This window comes from Ascaphus truei, chromosome 2, assembly GCF_040206685.1.
Source record: "Ascaphus truei isolate aAscTru1 chromosome 2, aAscTru1.hap1, whole genome shotgun sequence".
NCBI classification, from domain to species: Eukaryota; Metazoa; Chordata; class Amphibia; order Anura; family Ascaphidae; genus Ascaphus; species Ascaphus truei.
In genome coordinates, this window is record NC_134484.1 from 421,734,113 (window position 1) to 421,746,617 (window position 12,505).

General features: G+C 42.8%; 1 protein-coding gene across 12 annotated transcripts in view; it reads right to left on the reverse strand.

Annotated features, from left to right (window-relative positions):
- Positions 1–12,505, reverse strand: part of ABI1 (abl interactor 1) — an 83,373-nt gene that overhangs the window by 40,507 nt on the left and 30,361 nt on the right. The window lies entirely within an intron of this gene.

Sequence of the window (12,505 nt, forward strand, 5' to 3'; positions counted from 1 at the left end):
GCAGCACTGTCTACCTCTGGCATAATGAACCTGCTATGTATCTTAACTTTTTTCTTTCTCCTGGCCTCATGGAGATGTTACTCCCTCTATACACTACAAACTCCTCCATCCTGGTCCACACCCAACATCACCATACACACTGGACTACTCAAAAGCCTTGCACTCTCTACTGAATGTTGGTGGAGAACTCTAAAAAGCAGCACACCAACCACTGCTCACTCTAATGGCAAACACCACAAATTTACAACTTCCAAACAAATACCCAAATTCCTACTCGTACTGTTCCTCTCTTTAGCAGGTGATATTGAACCTAACCCAGGTCCTCCCATTTCAGCTCTGTCCCATGCCCCTGAGAATTCCACCTTTACATTTCAAAAAGGGCTATCTCTCGCCCATATAAACATCCGGAGCCTGCTGCCAAAATTGGACAAACTAAGGGCTTGGTGCCTTATTCATAAACCCAAAGCCATCGTTCTTACAGAAACATGGCTAACCCCTAAAACCCCTGATGCAAATATCGCCATTCAGGGATACTCCATTTTTAGGAGAGATAGGTCAAAGAGAGGAGGAGGGGTGTTATTTTATATTGCAGACACCTTACAATTTACACTGTTAAATTGTCCCCCAATCCCACCCTCTTTTGAAATTCTGTTGGCAAAATCTGCCTCCCCTTTTCTAAGACCAGTTGCTGGCATCTACCGCCCCCCTAAAGCCCCTCTACAATCCCTGACTGATATCACCCAATTTCTTGGCTCCATTTCCTCTCTGAATGAGAACAGTGAGCTGCTAGTTCTTGGGGATTTCAACTTCAATTGGCTTGACCCTAAAAACCACAAAATCCAGATACAACTCAAGTCACTTAACCTATCACAACTCATTTCCCAACCCACACGGATAAACCTGAAAATCGCACAACCATTCCTTGCTAGACTGGATTCTCGCCTCAAACCCCAGCAGAATCCAATCCTCTGGCATCCTTCCTGACATTTTCAGTGACCATGCAATAGTGTACTGTGTAAGGAAAATTAAACCGCCCCATTCAAGCCCTAAAGTTCTCCTCACTAGAACATTTAAAAACTTTAACCCACAACAGTTTCTGGACGACCTTACCAACTGCCCATGGCACAGAATCGATTTAATTCCCGACACTGATTCTGCGCTCGACTATTTCCAATCCGAGTTCTTAAAACTCTGCGATACCCATGCTCCACTACGCAAAATAAGGATACGGGGGTCCCACCTTCCATGGGTTACAACTGACCTTATTGCACTCTACCAGCTCAGGGATACCTTGTGGAAAAGCTACAAAGTAACTGGCACTACCAAGGATCTCAATCACTACAGATGCATGCGGAATATGTGCACAAGGCAAACAAGGCATGCAAAAGCACAATATTACTCTGACAATCTCCACCAGATTACATCAAACCCAGCTAACTTCTGGAAGGTTATCAACAATATATTCCAGCCTCCTAACCATCAACAAACAAGTAATATCACTAAGGGGGATATTACTCTGACAAACCCCACTGACATTGCAAATGCATTCATTGATTACTTTGTGGGGTGTGCCACTAACTTATTAGCAAAATGCAGCCCAAACCACAAATCTGAATCTCATCCCGGGAGTACACATAGCCCCACCCCCTCCCAACACTGCCCACAATTTTCAATTTGGCCCAGTATCTGAAGAGGAGATTATACAAGCGCTCCTCAAACTAAAACTAAGCAGCCAATGTGGACCTGACTTACTACAATCTAGGTTCCTACGACTTGGTGCCCCAGCCATTGCCAAACCAATTGCGTCCATAGTCAACTCTATCCTGTCTACAGGCCATATCCCTAAGACCTGGAAAACTGCCAGAGTTGTCCCAATCTTCAAAAGTGGGGACAAAAACACTGTCTCAAACTACAGGCCAATCTCACGTCTCCCAATTCTGTCCAAAGTCATGGAAAAATGTGTCCACTCCCAATTAAGCGATTTCTATACCAAGACAAATTTCCCTAGCCAATTCCAATCTGGGTTTCGTCCCAAACACTCCACGGTAACTACCCTGCTAAAAGTTTGCAATGAAATCCAGTGTGGAATTTAACGGGGACATCTCACTGGTGCAGTATTCCTAGATTTTGCAAAGGCTTTTGACACAGTTGATCATGCTATCCTGCTTAAACTCCAGAGTTCTGGAATAGGGAAGCATGCTTTAAACTGGTTTCAGTCCTACCTATCAGGAAGATCCCAACATGTGTCCATGTCAGGCTCTAACTCCAACCCCCTGGATATCCCTGTGGTGTCCCGCAAGGCTCTGTTCTGGGGCCCCTACTCTTCTCAGTGTTCATTAATGATCTTCCCACAGCTTGTAAGGAAGCCTCAATACACATATATGCAGACTACACAATCCTATATGCACACAGCCATAGCCTCTCTGACCTTCAACACATACTTCAGTCTGACTTTTTGAGACTCGAAAACTGGATTTCCCAAAACAAACTGTTTTTAAACACTGAAAAGACTGTAACAATGGTATTTGGGACCAAGACTAAATTTGTAAAGCTTCCAGTGACTGAGCTCCTGATTAGAACCAACGCTAACACCACCCTAACCCCTGTCACTAGTTTTAAATACCTGGGCTTATGGTTTCACTCCCACTTAACATTCGGAATGCACATTGATACCCTGACAACCAAGACCTATGCCAAACTAGGGGTACTTTACAGGAACAAATCCTCCCTAAGTCGCCTGGTCAGAAAGCGTATCGCACAGCAGATGCTAATGCCAATTATTGACTATGGAGACATAGTATATGGCTCGGCACCTCAAACCCACCTTAGCAAACTTGACACCCTCTACAATTCAATTTGTCGTTTTGTTCTCCAATGCAACTACAACACACATCACTGCGAAATGCTCAAAGAACTAGATTGGTCATCACTAGAGTCTAGGCGCAAAGTTCACCTTTCTTGTCTTGCCTTTAAATTCTTCATGGTCAAGCTACCCAGCTATCTGAACATGCTCCTCACCCCTACCACTTGCAGCACCTATCACCTGAGATCAGACTCCAAAAGACTGTTCATGGTCCCAAGGCTCAACAAAGTATCCGGCCGTTCCTCCTCCTACCGTGCACCCCAAAACTGGAACAACCTACCAGAGACTCTCACATCCACCACCAGTTTAAGTTCTTTAAAATCTAAGGCTGTCTCACATTTTAATCTTGTCTGTAACTGTTTCATACGCCCATAATATACATCTTCTCTAACTGTGCACGCAATGTCTTGTATATAATGTATACCTTGTTCATTTATGTAACTGTATTTGTAACCATGTATTATTTGTCTTACTCTGTGCCCAGGACATACTTGAAAACGAGAGGTAACTCTCAATGTATTACTTCCTGGTAAAATATTTTATAAATAAATGGAAACTTGACGTCAAATGATGTCGTGGGTCATGGGACATCACGACCCGTGGCATCATTTGTCGCTTCGTTGGAGGTAAGGGGGGGCGCAACCGAGGAAGCGCAGCAAGTTTGCGCACCCCTGGTCTAGTTTAACAGTGCAATACACTTCAGTCACTTCTAGAAGTGTAAGTAAAATGCAAGGAGTCCGTGTGATTTGTACGACTAGTTATGACACTTGACATTTTCTTGATGAAATTTATGAAGATTTATTACTAACCCTTCTGGTTCTTCTAGAATTTATTTATTTATAAAAATGTTTTTCCAGGATAATACATTGAGAGTTACCTCTCGTTTTCAAGTATGTCCTGGGCATAGAGTAATGATGACAAATAATACATGGTTACAAATACAGTTACATAAGTGAACATTATATACAAGACATTGCATGCACAGTTAGAGGTAATATATAAGGGCATGTGTAACAGTTACAGTCCAGATTAAAATGTGAGACAGCTTTAGTTTTGAAAGAAAATAAACTGGTGGTGGCTGTGAGAGTCTCCGGTAGATTGTTTCAGTTTTGGGGTGCACGGTAAGAGGAGGAGGTGCGGCCGGATACTTGCTGAACCTTGGGACCATGAACAGTCTTTTGGAGTCAGATCTCAGATAAGTGCTGCATGTGGTAGGGGTGAGGAGCTTGTTCAGATAGTTGGGTAGCTTGCCCAGAGAGTATTTGAAGGCAAGACAGGAAAGATGAACTTTGCGCCTAGACTCAAGTGATGACCAATCTAGTTCTTCGAGCATTTCGCAGTGATGTGTGATGTAGTTGCATTGGAGAACAAAACGGCATATTGAATTGTAAAGGCAGATTTTGCCAACTAGAATTTCAAGAGAGGGTGGGCGTGGGGGGCAATTTAACAGTGTAAATTGTAAGGTGTCTGCAATATAAAATTAACCCCCCCTCCTCCTCTTGACCTATCTTTCTTAGAAATAGAATATCCATGAATGGCGATATTTGCATTGAGTGTTTTAGCGGTTAGCCATGTTTCTGTGAGAACGATGGCTTTGGGTTTATGCACAAGGCACCAGGCCCTTAGTTCATCTAGTTTGGGCAGTAGGCTCCAGATAGACCTCTTTGGAATTTGAAGGGGGTATTTTCAGATGTACAGGACAGAGTTGAAAAGGGAGGGCCTGGGTTAAGTTCAATATCGCCTGCTAAAGAGAATAACAGTAAGAGTAGAAATCTGAGTAGTTGTTTGCAAGTTGTAAATTTGTGATGGCAAAATTGTAATGGCAAAATCCTGCCCTCATCTCCAGTTTCTACCTGGTGTTTGACAGCACAAACCTCCCTCATTGCAAATGTTCCAAGAGTCATAAGTGTCAGTAATAATAAATCTCCAGCCTCTCTGACGCTCCCAATGCCTTAGATCACATCACATTACCAAATCAAAGACGGGCATGTCTTCAATTAAGTTAAGCTAAGATTGTATCTTCTTTATGTTTCCTTAAACCTCTCGCACAGATTGCCGAAACCTCTGCCATGCCATGCCCTTCCCCTCAATATCCGACTAGCACCCTCTCTATCCACCTTTAAGATCCACTTTAAAAACACACCTGCTTAAGGAAACACATAAGTAGCTCCGTGGCTGATACTTTACACCTCATACATAAATCTTGGCCCCTTGCAGACGCACTTACCAGAACACCCTCCTACTGTCTCTGTGCGTTCTTCCTACCAATTAGATTGTAAGCTCCTCAGAGCAGGGGCACCTCCTAAACGTTACTTTTATGTAGCACTTATTCCCAATATGTTATTTATATGATTGTCACGTGTATTACTGCTGTGAAGCTCTATGTACATTAATGGCGCTATATAAAGACATACATACATAGCTGTTTATATAGGCATACGCATTTGGGGCTGGCGGATAGCCTGCCTCTAAAAGTACACTAAATTAATTCTGTATATTTGTGTTTAAAGTACACCAGCCAGAATAAGCATAAATATGCACTCTTCGCCCCAAGTGTTTTATTACATTCATACGAGCCAGGTTGTCCCCTGATCAGAAATGCAGTACTTAAAGGCTCTGAAGATATCCTGACTGCCATGGTTGTTATTTATTTTTATTGGCAGTACTCGCAAGGAAAAAGAAAGATGGCTGCATGGTCATCCAATCAGAAGCTACAATGTCATCTCATGATGATTTCACGGCTTTCTATTGGCTGCCAGAGTGAGGCTGACTCCAGCGGCAATAATGTTTCTCCCAAACAAGAATTCCTATATAAAATATCTCATGGGCCTGGGCGGGGGTCACTGTCACTCAGTGTCACTGCTCAGTGGTAGCAAAATAAATGCTGGGCGACTTAGGGAAGATAATTTCAGAACTACTAATAAAAATATAGCTATGTACATATATCACATCCATATCTATATAGACCTTTCACCTTAAATCATAATTATTTCTTCAAAGTGAAGACTTGATTCACCCGCAAAGAAATATAGAAATTGACACTGTTTGGCAAATCCAGACTGCACACGGCTCCCTACTTGACACTATATTATTCCACATAATCCTATGCACACAAACAAGTTATGGAGAGTAAAAAAGTGACCGTACAGTAACAATAAAGAACACTAGCACACGTGTCCTTTATCGTTATTGTACAGGACCCTAGAATGTTACCCAATATTTTTCAAGCCGTGTAGGAATCAGTCGTTCAAAAGAGCTTTAGTCCCAGAGAAATACAATACGCATCTGAGAAGTGACGGAAATTACAGACCTACATTAAACCGAAGACACGTTAAAAAGATGTAGGGACATAACATCCCCGCCTCTCAGAACACCTCGCTAAGTCCGGCAGCAGAGCTGGGGGAGCAGGGAAGCCAGGAAGAGCAAAGGAGCAGAAACAAAAGCAAACGAAAGCTAAAAATGGATTTTACAAGAAGAGACGAGAAGGACGAAACACAAAATAACCAAAGATAAAAAAAAAAAGAGAAACTGGGAAAAGAGGAAGAGGGTATTCAACCTTCAGACATTTCTGCTTTGCTAATCACTTTGACTTAACTCAACATCTTGTAGAATCATATGACCTAGTCCTAGATCATTTCTTTTCCAGACATGTTTGTATTTGCTTTTGCGGTGACTTGAAATGGAGTCTTGTGTAGCAAGTAAACAGGCGACTTCTTACTGCAACATTTTAAGTCACGGGACTGACACTCCCCCAACTACCTATACTGTTCTTAAAAACTATCAGCGCTGAATACAAAATCAGTATTGTCGCTTTTCAATAATATCCGCCAAATTTCCACCACCCGTTCCCATCACCAATCACGGTTTCTGTGACAATTAGTCTGCGTGTCGGGGCGCCGTCAGCTTTCCTAAAAAAAAAGCAATTATATCAAAATGGCATCAATCACTTTTAGACAACAAAGTGATCCTACAGAGGGAGGGGTGCAGTCGAACAGTAAAAAAGAAAAACCTTGAACCTCACGGGCAAAAAACAACCTCCAGTGTCAGTTGCATTAATCATATGACTTCTACGGGCGAGTCACTTAGGGCCATTGCAGGACATCAGAGGACCCTTTAACTCAAATGATCTATTCTTATTGTACAACGTTGCTCAACTAAATTATACATTCATCTTTTTTCTATAACCAATAGTCCAGGCAGTAATGGCCCAATTCTAGCTTTATTTAGCCAATATTAATGTTTAATATTGATTCTATTGTACCAGAGTTCAAGGCCTCACACTTGTCACAGTCTGTTACCCAAAAATCCAAAAGTATTTTCCTGAACAGATGGCTACAGAGATTCTCACGACAGCAACTGTGCTGCCAGGAATATGATGGAATCATTTAGCCCATGCATTGGCACTCAAAGGGTTAAGAATCTAGAAAGTGTGGAATGTGCAAAAGATCCCAGTCCCTGCTCACCTTCCTGTGTCCTCTTTATTGTGACTGAATCCTACTATGTATAATATTATGTAGGGACATGGATTGTTGTATAATGATACAGACAGACAGACAGACAGACCTTGTCTTTCAGCTTTAAGTATCTTAGGCCTGGAACATAGTAAGTTGATCAGCGCTGGGCAGCGCTGACGCTCATGCTCACGCAGGAGATTTTTCTTGTCCCTGCATGAGCGTCAGCGAGCGCGCTTGTGTGCAGGGTGGGAGCCGGGCATGGAGACGGGGCTAGGGCGCCACATCACGGTGCCGACGTCACGGACTGCCATTGGCTTCTGGCAGTCACGTGACCGGCCCTGCGCTTGCACGAGCGGCAAAATTTAAACTTGCCTGTCTCCTGCATTTCCACACGCCTCCGCACGCCTGCGGAAGCGCCGTCTAAAACCGCGCTGATAGGGATATTGTTTCCCCTCAGCGCTGCTCACCCTACTATGTCCCAGGCCTAAGGAAACAGGGCATCAGCAGTGCAGAAAATAGCATGGTTCAGCTACAGGGGAACCCAGTTAAAAAAAATAATGTCAAACTAAGAATTTCAGAGGTATAGAGGCTTCAATACACCCTAAAATACCACAATCCCCATTTCAGGTAAACTGAACAAATAATTTGATTAAAAAGTAGTTCTAAAGGGAGGATGTACAGTTACAAAGAAATGGTCGAAGTGACTTAAAAATGTGCTGGCTAGAGAGATTGAGATCATCTTTAGCCTTTTTCGATCCACCACTGGATGTAGGCATCCCTGAGGATAGATATATAATATCTAAAATAAGAGAGGCCGGCACTCCATATGGTTAAATAGTCCAAGTTTATTTAGACGTGTCGACCCCCAATAGAACCTCTCAAGAACGCCACAAACAGTGAAGAAACGCTTTGAAAGCTCTTAGCCCCAATGTGAAAATGGCTCCTGGATATTTTATGGTATATCACATCAGCCCTATCAATGAAACATTAAAGCAGTCTCAATGCTACCAACATTGCCTGAATGCCCCAAACAACTTATGAGACAGCCGAGTACCAGGTGATGGATGCGTTTACTTTATTTTGGAGCACCTTCAAATATGGAGGACTTCCCTACAGGGACTCTACCATTTCAACACCATGAAAGCTGTATGGGTGATAACCCTATTGCGTTTCCTTTTGGATATCGATTTGTTTAAAACCTGGCGACTGCTGCAGTTGGATTGCTGTATATAGCCGACGTATTATATGCTTAAGAACCTGAGCATAGCTATAGTAAGCCTGGATGGGACCGCAGCGCCTTTACTTCAGGGTCGGCACTGTGTGACAACCATCTTTAAAGCCCGATATCAGTACCCCTTCACCCTGCATACCGGTGGTACTCAAGTCCTCATAGCGCTGTCTTCTACACCTTCATTTCATTTTACAATTTAATGAGCGGCCATCTTTTTTGCCGCAGAAAGCATCGACAGGACTGCACTCTTGATATATGGCCCTAAAATGCGTCCCATGCTGACTTTGATACCGAACGTCAGAGGCTGCCTTCTATACATACGATTTGCATGACATTTATTTGCATTACATTTTTTTTGTGCTACAATGTACAGTAGTTACAATGTTTCTTTTGGCCTGTTGTAGCAGCACTTATGTTTATTCTTAACTTCCATGTGTGTTACCACTGGCTGTGGTATATGTTTCTGATTAGATTATGGTATTTCACTTTTGCTTGACATTAGGAGTGTGGGTTGTGGATTACACAGATGTTTTGATGAATATGACGGCATCACTTTATTTACACATTCTTCACATCATTTTTCCATGGGGATAAGGGCTTTAAAAGGGTTCCCTCGTAATGAACTTGCCTGATTTAGCCCTATGTAGTGCCTGCCTCGGTCCTATGATTGATACCTAGCTGTATCAAGGTATTGTGCACCCAACATTTACAAGTAACCAATTTGTTATGCGTGTGCCCTGTTCCTCTATACTTCTGTCTACTGGCAGGGTTTGTAAATAAAACATAGTGGCATTTAAAAGCAGCAATAAGGGTTTCATATAATTAAAAATATATATCTTTAAGGATTGAGCAGGGGGTCTCCGGAGCTGAACTCCATACCTCCGTAGGGAGTGCCGGTATCTTCAGTTAAAATGTCCCGTCATACAGGCCAATAGGAAGCCACACCAGATAATGTCAGAGCTTCCTACGGGCCCGTGTGAGCAGGATATGTAAACGTCGCCATTATGTTAGGCACACAGTTTCTCTGGCTGCAGAGATACCGGCACACCCTTTAGGAGGTATGTATTTCTGGGAGCAGGGGGTCTCCAAAGCTGAAATGAACAGGTCAGCTGCAAAGACCCCCCTGCTTCAATCCTGTAATCAAAAATAAATGAAAATGTGAAGCTCGTATTGCCGCTTTAATGGAGTGTCAAGTCATTAAGGCCTCAGACTGCGATTTATTTTTTTGTTCTTTCCCTTTACATCTGGGTCTCACTCGCTATACTTGCAATCAGTGAACCGTTCGGCAACATCTACGATTTATGTTAAACTGTGTTTTTCAGGTTTTTAAATTTGTTCTGTATTTCATACCTGCTGCACAAATCACCAAAGCATAGGTCACAAAGAGCAGGCGTTCACCTACAGTTGGAGATCATGCAAATTGAATGCAAAGTTTTCAAACGTGTAATCATGTAAGAGCCTGCAGGTGCAGCCTGAAATCAGCACATTCAGAAACATTTACACAGAAAAATTAGTGTGTGTGCGTATATATGATGTGCATATACACATTTTTAATATGATTAACTTTTTCATGACCTTATAACAAATGTAAATAAAAATAAATAAGTACTTTCTGATGGTTTTCAATATTGTTTTTCCCACTTCCACAAGTTACCCTTATTTTGGGTATTAGGGGAAAGGGTACAGATTGCAGTGCCTCTATACAGGCATACCCCGAATTAATGTACGCAATGGGTCCAGAGCATGTATGTAAAGCGAAAATGAACTTAAAGTGAAGCACTACCTTTTTCCCACTTATCGATGCATGTTCTGCACTGCAATCGTCATATACGTGCATAACTGATATAAATAACGCATTTGTAACAGGCTCTATAGTCTCCCCGCTTGCGCACAGCTTCGGTACAGGTAGGGAGCCAGTATTGCTGTTCAGGATGTGCCGACAGGCGCATGCGCGAGCTGCCGCTTGCCTATTGGGCAATATGTCCTTACTCGCGAGTGTACTTAAAGTGAGTGTCCTTAAAGCGGGGTATGACTGTAGTTTATTATGGAAACATGTAGAATAAGAGTCTATTTGCCTTGGGGAAGGAATGAAAACACAATTCTAAATGTTCAAGAATGCACGGTCGTGGAACTGAAGGTGACCTTTTAAATAACATTAAAGGAACATTATGGCTCTTCGTCAAACGTGAAAACGCCCTAATTTTCAACCCTATTTCATGCTTGAGACCGATAATATTCTACTGCCTTTGTGCTGAAAATTGGAAATGTGGATGAGAGATCGCACTACCACAGTGATACTAAACCCACTAATGTGGCGAGAGGGGTGCTGAGGAATAAATCAGGACACAATACATAGAGAGAAAGAATCCTCTAACATGCACTCTTCCTCCACTAATATAGAAAATAATAACTTTTTTATTAAATGGGAGAAACAAAAGAAGTAAAACCTAATAGGTGCTGAGTAGTATTGCCATAGTACTGTACGTGGGTATATATGTGCAAAGGCAGGTATACCTGCTGCCTATATATATTGCCCTAACACAGTAATAATAAATGATATATACTGGTAGCTCCTAGGTTGTAACACACATACCTCTCCATATATTACAGGCAAGCATATATGCCTCAACGTAATGAGCAGATAGTGCTATGTAAACCATGGTGACACAGTGACACCATGCACTGATCCCCACGTGTATAAAAGCCCTTGGTTCTGGGGACGAACTCACTATATATTGTGTGCTCGAATACTACCCATACACACACCCAGAACACCACATCCACTAGGTAAGTACATCTAGTGGTGAGGAAGGGTAAAGGGCTGGGGGCAGGCAAAGGACCTGATGGGAGGGAAAAACAAGGGAGGGAAGGGGCAGAGGGGTGTATGAAAATGGAACCCCCCACTACCTTGCACCACCGGGTGCTGACTGCTGGGATAGCATACACTGCAGGGTGGTAACTATACAGCCAGTGGTAGCTTGATAGCTAAATCCTAGCTAGTGGATGCCTCCTGGGGCCCACAACTTAGTTTAGCTAGCCCTCAATGCTCTCCGTAGCGGTCACAGAATATAAGACCTAGGACTCAAAACAACTCAGAGACCACAGTCTATTACTGCGGTCGCACCTATGACGTCACGTGTCGCGTCATCAACACCCGACGCGCGTTTCGTCTCCATATGGAGTCCTAGGTCTTATATTCTGTGACCACTACGGAGAGCATTGAGGGCTAGCTAAACTAAGTTGTGGGCCCCAGGAGGCATCCACTAGCTAGGATTTAGCTATCAAGCTACCACTGGCTGTATAGTTACCACCCTGCAGTGTATGCTATCCCTGCAGTCAGCACCCGGTGGTGCAAGGTAGTGGGGGGTTCCATTTTCATACACCCCTCTGCCCCTCCCCTCCCTTGTTTTTCCATCCCATCAGGCTCCTTTGCCTGCCCCCAGCCCTTTACCCTTCCTCACCACTAGATGTACTTACCTAGTGGATGTGGTGTTCTGGGTGTGTGTATGGGTAGTATTTGAGCACACAATATATAGTGAGTTCGTCCCCAGAACCAAGGGCTTTTATACTCTTGGGGATCAGTGCATGGTGTCATTGTGTCACCAAGGTTTACATAGCACTATCTGCTCATTACGTTGAGGCATATATGCTTGCCTGTAATATATGGAGAGGTATGTGTGTTACAACCTAGGAGCTACCAGTATATATAATTTATTATTACTATGTTAGGGCAATATATATAGGCAGCATGTATAGCTGCCTTTGCACATATATACCCACGTACAGTACTATGGCAAACTACTCAGCAACTATTAGGTTGTACTTCTTTTGTTTCTCCCATTTAATAAACAATTTATTATTTTCTATATTAGTGGAGGAAGAGTGCTTGTTAGAGGATTCTTTCTCTTTATGTATTGTGTCCTGCCTTTGTGCACAACAATCTATTTTATAACATGT